The sequence below is a fragment of the Eriocheir sinensis genome, chromosome 54, assembly GCF_024679095.1.
Source record: "Eriocheir sinensis breed Jianghai 21 chromosome 54, ASM2467909v1, whole genome shotgun sequence".
In the NCBI taxonomy this organism is placed as follows: Eukaryota; Metazoa; Arthropoda; class Malacostraca; order Decapoda; family Varunidae; genus Eriocheir; species Eriocheir sinensis.
In genome coordinates this window covers 4127132-4134631 of record NC_066562.1, presented here as the reverse complement: position 1 = coordinate 4134631, position 7500 = coordinate 4127132, and the positions used below count along the sequence as shown (strand labels likewise).

The 7500-nt window shown below is 41.4% G+C and overlaps 1 protein-coding gene across 2 annotated transcripts in view; it reads left to right on the top strand.

Moving 5' to 3' along the window:
• The first annotated feature begins 2808 nt into the window (after nucleotides 1–2808).
• The window catches only part of LOC126983566 (uncharacterized), a 31001-nt gene continuing 26309 nt past the window's right edge, over nucleotides 2809–7500 (top strand). Inside the window, exons 1-2 of one of the 2 annotated variants that reach the window (XM_050836364.1) lie at nucleotides 2809–2901; nucleotides 3524–3659. The gene's annotated coding sequence lies outside the window, so the exon portion shown is untranslated. Of the gene's footprint in view, nucleotides 3660–7500 lie in introns of both variants that reach the window. The other variant, XM_050836363.1, reaches the window with a different exon arrangement.

Here is a 7500-nt window from a genome sequence, read left to right as displayed (position 1 = left end):
TCCCTCTTTCCTTCATTTCCTTTCTCCTTCTTCTTTTTTTCCATCTTCCCTTCAATCATCTTTTCTTTTTCCTCTTCCTTCCTCTTTTTCCCTTTCCCATTTCTTCTCTTCTTTCTTGCTTTCTCCTTTCTCTTTTTTTCCATTTTTCCTTCAATCATCCTTTTTTTCCTTCTTTTCCTTCAACTTTTTCCCTTTTCTCATTCTTCTCTTCCTTCTTTCTTTCTCCTTTCTCTTTTTTTCCATCTTTCCTTCAATCATCTTTTCTTTTTCCTCTTCCTTCCACTTTTTCTCTTTCTTCCCTCTTTTTTTTTCCTCCCCCTTTCCTCCATTTTTTTCTATCTTTCCTTCAATCATTTCTTTTTCCTCTTCCTTCCACTTTTTCTCTTTCTTCCCTCTTTTTTTTCCTCCCTCTTTCCTCCATTTTTTTCCATCTTTCCTTCAATCATTTCTTTTTCCTCTTCCTTCCACTTTTTCTCTTTCTTCCCTCTTTTTTTTTTCTCCCTCTTTCCTCCATTTTTTTTCTATCTTTCCTTCAATCATTTCTTTTTCCTCTTCCTTCCCTTTTTTCCCTTTCCCATTCCCTCTCTTTTTCCTTCCTTTTTCCTCCCTTTGCAACCTTTCTTCTTCCTCTCCTCATATTCTGCCTTTACTCCACTCTTCCTTCCTCCTTTTCCCCTTTCCCATTCCCTCTCTTCCCTTTTCCTCTCCCCTCTTCTTTCCTCCATTCAAAACCTTTCTCCCTCCCTTCCTCTCTTCCCTTTTCCTCCCCCCTCTTCTTTCCTCCATTCAAAACCTTTCTCCCTCCCTCCCTCTCTTCCCATTTCTCTCCTCTAGGCGTTTCCATTCTCATTCCCTTTCTTCTCCCCTTCCCTTAACACTCCTCTCCCTTCCATTTGCTCCCTTTCCCTTCCCTTCACCTGTCCTCCCCTTCCCTCCCCCCTTGGTTTGGTCTATTAATGAGCGCCTTGAGACTGGGGGGAGCCGATGGGGGTATGCTGGCTCGACACCCTCACCACCACCACCACCACCACCACCACCACAATCACCACCACCACAATCACCACCACCACCACCACAATCACCACCACCACAATCACCACCACCTTCACCATTACCATCACCACCACCACCATTACCACCACCACCACCACTACCACCACCATTATCACCAACTATTTCCAAAGGCCAAAAAAGAGATCAGTCGGGTCCTCAAGAGTGTTTTTTTAGGTTCATGGTACAGAGGAAGGGTCAGACTACCACCAGGGCCATTAAACTACCCTTGGAAATGCCCCAAACTTCTACGAAAGCCTTGTTAAATATGTGGATTTTTAGGTTCACGATACAGAGGAAGGGTCAGACTACCACCAGGGCCATTAAACTACCCTTGGAAATGCCCCAAACTTCTACGAAAGCCTTGTTAAATATGTGGATTTTTAGGTTCACGATGCAGAGGAAGGGTCAGACTCCCACAGGACCATTAAACTACCCCTGGAAATGCCCCAAACTCCTACGAAAGCCTTGTTAAATATGTGTTTCTTTAGGTTCATGGTTCAGAAAAGGGTCAAACTACCACCAGGGCCATTAAAGTACCCCTGGAAATGCCTCAAACTCCTACGAAAGCCTTGATGAATATGTGAGTTTGGGCTCCGAAAGGTTTAGGAACACGAGGAGCACCGGGGAGCAACATGGGCCGGGCAAGAGTCACACATCACGGCACCCACTATAAAAAAAATTCGCCTGCGCCACTAACGGACTGGGGTCGCTCAAGAGGCCCCTCAAGACAGCCCTACCGGCGCTATAGGCAACACGTACAAAAAAAAAAAAAAAAAAACCCACTAACAAGAAACAACAACAAATGACCGTATGACTTATTTTGCTTGCAGAATAGAGGAGAAGGAGGAGGAAGTGAAGAGAGGAAAGAGGAGAAAGATAAAAAGAAAAGAAAAGAAAGAAATAGGAGAGTAGGAAGAGTTGATACAAGACTTAGACAAAAAATAATCCTATGTGTTTATTTATTTATTTATCTTATTTTATTATTATTTTTTTTTTGTGTGTGTTAGTCATCCCTAAAAATAGATGAAAAGAAGATGAGAAGAGAAGAGAATGAGAGGAATGCAATGAGAGGGATATTAGAGGCCAGCTGTGAGGGTAAGCTAATGAAATGAGGGAGAGGGGAGAGAGGGAGGGAGAGGGGAGGGAGAGGGAGGAGGAGAGGAGGGAACGTATAGTGAGGAAAAGCGGAATAAGAGGAAGAGGAGGAAGAGGAAGGAAAGGAGGAGAGAAGGAGAGAGAGAGAGAGAGAGAGAGAGAGAGAGAGAGAGAGAGAGAGAGAGAGAGAGAGAGTGAGAAAGGAGGAGGAGGAGGAGGAGGAGGAGGAGGAGGAGGAGGAGGGAAGAAGTCAATAGGGGTGATGGTGGAGGGAGGGACACACACACACACACACACACACACACACACACACACACACACACACACACACACACACACACACACACACACACAAATCGAGGCAAGAAAAGGGATATAGGCAGGTAAGAAAAGGTAAGTGAGGGAGAGGAGGAGGGGAGAAGAGGGGAGAGGAGGAGGGGAGAAGAGGGGAGAGGAGGAGGGGAGAGGAGGAGGAAAGAAGAGAGGAGAAGAGGGGAGAGGTAAGACATGTGAGGGGAGGGAGAAGGAGGGAGAGGGTAAGGGTTAAGAGATAGAGAGAGAGAGAGGGAGTGAGGGGAGAGAAGAGGGGAGGGAGAGGGAAGGGAGAGGGGAGTGAGGGGAACATGCTGGCAGGTGGTTGGCTCGGTTCAGTGTGTTTGGGAGAGCCGTGAGGGGAGGGTGTGCTGGCCCCCCTCTCTCACTCACTCACTCACTCGCTCTCACTAACTCGCATCAGTGACTTGGATAAACGAAGTAAGAGAAGAAGAGAAAGACAGAAAGAGCAAGGGAACTAACTTACTCACGCACTCACTTTCTCACTCATTCACTCACTCACTCATTCACTCACTCACTCACTCATTCACTCACTCACTCACAAGTTCGCATCACTGACTTGGGCATATGAAGATGAGAGTGTGGGAGAGAAGATAAAAAGGAAAGGAAAGAAAGAAAAAGAAAGGGAACTCACTCACTCGCTCGCTCACTCGCTCGCTCACACACAAGTTCGCATCAGTGACTTAACATTTGGAGTGAGCGAAAGAGAGTGAGAGATAAGAAGAGGAAGAGAAAAAAGAAGAGAGAGCAAGAGGAAGAAGAGATTAAGAAAAGTTTATACAAGACTTATACAAGAATTAATCCTGTGTGGCTACTTCTGTGTGTGCGTGCGTGTGTACTACCTGTGTGTGTGTGTGTGACTACTTATCAGACACAAAAAAAGTAACATTAATAAAAGAAAGTAGAGTGGAAATTGAAAAGGCAAAAAATCTAGTGATGGCAATTTAAATGAAAGTATAATAAAGAAATAATAAACTTGTCCAACATCGTACTGCAAGAATACACACTCGAGCTTACTCTTTCATCTCTCTTGCTTGCGTAGACTAAAGGAATAAACTGAACATTGAACTGAAACAACGACTGCAAGAAAAAAAAGTCTCCTAGTATCAAGATTATAAGAAACCCACATTATTCTGCAAGATCACGCCCACCAACTTAATCTTTCACTTGCAACAAAGGTAAGAGTTTATCCAATTGTTGCTTTATTTTGTCCATAGTGAGATTTTTTTCCCTCTCCTTTACTTCCTTCGGTCCCCTTCCCTTTTGTTCTTCTTCTCTTACTTTCCCTTTTCCTTTCTTCTCTCCTTTTCTCTCTTCCCTTTCTTCTTTTCCTCTTCTTTCATCTCCTTTGACTCCCTTCTTCCTTCCCCTTTATTCCTCTTTCCTCCCTTTCCTTCTCTTCTCTCTCACTTTCCTCTTTCCCTCCTCTTTCATCTCCCTTGACTCCCTTCTTCCTTCCCCTTTATTCCTCTTTCCTCCCTTTCCTTCTCTTCTCTCTCACTTTCCTCTTTCCCTCCTCTTTCATCTCCCTTGACTCCCTTCTTCCTTCCCCTTTATTCCTCTTTCCTCCCTTTCCTTCTCTTCTCTCTCACTTTCCTCTTTCCCTCCTCTTTCATCTCCCTTTACTGGACGTACATATAAAGCAAATGAAGTACGTCTCTTATTCACGCAAAATAAAGCAACAGGTAGCAAGAAGTTGTCACCTGTCTATTTCTCAGGTGTAGTAATTGGTAACAAGTTTATTTAAGCCGGAAATAGCAACAGGTGAAAGATTAGTTACCTGTGAATTTCTCAGGTGTAATTATTAGTAACTCTTAATAACGCACCTGTGAATTTTTGAGGTGTAATTATTTGTAATGTTTGATAAGGGCCAAAGACGAAAGATTGTCACCTGTCCATATCTCAGGTGTTATTTTAGTTATGTCGCTAATTCACGCAGAAAAAAAACAGAATCAACAGGTAGAAGAATATAACTACCTGTCCATTTTTCTCAGGTGTAATAATCAGTAACTCGATAATTCATACAGAAAGAGCAATAGCAACACGCGAAAGACTATTGTTACCTATCTATTTCTCAGGTGTAATCACTGGTAACTTTCAATCAAGCAGGAAATATATATAGCAACAGGTGTGACTTTAACACCTGTCCAAATAAAGTGAGTTCTATTGTTTCCGTCAATCTCGCAGACTATAGTAAAAACAAACTTCACTTTACTCACTAATAAGCAGAATCACTTTCACTAATAAAACGGAATCACTTTCACTAATAAAACAGACTCACTTTCACTAATAAAACACTCTTTCACTAATAAAACACTCACTTTCACTAATAAAACAGACTCACTTTCACTAATAAAACACTCACTTTCACTAATAAAACACTCACTTTCACTAATAAAATATTCTTTCACTAATAAAACACTTTCACTAATAAAACACTCACTTTCACTAATAAAACACTCACTTTCACTAATAAAACGGAATCACTTTCACTAATAAAACACTCACTTTCACTAATAAAACACTCACTTTCACTAATAAAACACTCACTTTCACTAATAAAACACTCACTTTCACTAATAAAACAGACTCACTTTCACTAATAAAACACTCACTTTCACTAATAACACACTCACTTTCACTAATAAAACACTCACTTTCACTAATAAAACACTCACTTTCACTAATAAAACACTCACTTTCACTAATAAAACACTCACTTTCACTAATAAAACAGACTCACTTTCACTAATAAAACAGACTCACTTTCACTAATAAAACAGACTCACTTTCACTAATAAAACAGACTCACTTTCACTAATAAAACAGACTCACTTTCACTAATAAAACAGACTCACTTTCACTAATAAAACACTCACTTTCACTAATAAAACAGACTCACTTTCACTACAGGTTCCTCGCAGCCTCTTCCATCCACTCGTCATTTTAGCTGCTGTTGTTTTTTCTTTCTTTTTTACAAGCATCGTAACAGCATGTAACTTAATTAGCTGTCACCTGTTAAAACACCTGTAAAACTACCTCACCTGTGTTACCTGTAGCCTTAATTAATGAGGCGATAAAATAAGTTACTACCATCACTACTACTACTATTACCATGACTACTACTACTACTTCTACTACTACTACTACTACTACTACACCTGGCTTTACCTTAATGAGCGTGGGAATAAACTGGAAAGGCAGGTATGAAGGTCAGGGAGGAGAGGGGAGGGAAGGAGAGTTAATTAGGTGAGCAACAGGTGAGATCCGCTAATTACCTGTCGCTCTGATTGCCAACAGGTGCACGTGGGGAGGCAGGTGGAAAAGGTGTGTTTGTGAGAGAGAGAGAGAGAGAGAGAGAGAGAGAGAGAGAGAGAGAGAGAGAGAAAAGGATAAGCAGGTAATTATAAGTTGTGGAAAGGAGTGAAAAGGAAAGGAAATGAAATGAAAGGAGATGAAAAGGAAGGAAAGAAAATGGAAGAGAAGGAAGTCAAAAGGAAGGAAAGGAAATAAAGGAAAAGAAAGGAAATAGAAGGAAAGGAGATGAGAAGGAAGGAAGGAAGGAAAGGAGATGAAAACGAAGGAAAGGGGAGGAAAAGGAAGGAAAGGGAAGAGAAGGAAGTAAAGGAGATGGAAAGGAAGGAATGGAGAAGGAAAGGAGAGGAGAGGAGATGGAAGGAGATGGAAAGGAAATATAATGAAAGGGAATAAAGGGAAGGAAATAAAAGAGGAAGAGAGAGAAATAAAGAGAAAGGAAAGAAAATAATTAGAAAGCTGTAAAAGGGAGATGAAAATAAAAAAATAAAAGGGGAAAGGAAATAAGAGAGGGAGAAGGAAAGAAAAAGGAAGAAATAAAATAAAAGAAAAAAAATTATGTATGCAAATAAAAAAGAAAAAATAATAATATGTAGAGAGAGAGAAATAAAAATACTCACTAAATTTTAATCAGTAATGAAAAAAAAAAAGAAGAAATTGAAAGAGAGGGTAAAAAAAAAAATGTAGTTAATCTTCTTTTATTGTATTCTTTGTACCTTGTCTGTCTGTCTGTCTGTCTGTCTGTCTGTCTGTCTGTCTGTGTCTATCTCTGTCTGTTTATCTATATATTGTCCCCTTCTGTCTGCCTCCCTGTCTCTGTCTAATTATCTGTCGGTCTGTGAAGCGGTTATTTTGTCTGTTTCTGTCTATTTGTCTGTCTGTCTTTATATTTTTTTGTCTGTGTCTCAGTTTCCTTCTCTGTCTGTCTGTCTCTCTATTTACTTGTCTGTCTGTCTGCTTCCTTCTGTCTGTCTGTATCTCTGTTTATTTTTCTCTTTGTCTGTTTAAGTAATTTTCCAAGTTCTTCGTAACTAAAAAAATTCTATTACTACCAACTCAAAAAACAACGTCATCTTCTAAGCAATCTTTCGCCTTCTTTGAATTCCACATACTTAACCTCTAATTGCCTTTTCTTGGCCTATTTGCACCATACTACTACTAACAGAGGGTAAATTAATATGCTGGGTGGAGCCGCTAGCCCGTATAAGTGGTTCATAGAATGCTCGTGGGGAACGGCGTCTGGGTGAGTGATACTGTTGAAATTGATCTGAAGGGTGTGGCCGAGGAAGGGAGAGCTTGTGATATGGGTGAAGGGAATGGCGGAGGAAGGGAGAGCTTGTGATATGGGTAAAGGGAACGGCCGAGGAAGGGAGAGCTTGTGATATGGGTGAAGGGAATGGCCGAGGGAGGGAGAGTTTGTGATATGGGTGAAGGGAATGGCCGAGGGAGGGAGAGTTTGTGATATGGGTGAAGGGAATGGCAGAGGAAGGGAGAGCTTGTGATATGGGTAAAGGGAACGGCCGACGAAAGGAGAGCTTGTGATATGAGTAAAGGGAACGGCCGAGGAAAGGAGAGCTTGTGATATGGATGAAGGGAATGGCCGAGGAAAGGAGAGCTTGTGATATGGGTAAAGGGAATGGCAGAGGAAGGGAGAGCTTGTGATATGGGTGAAGGGAATGGCCGAGGAAGGGAGAGCTTGTGATA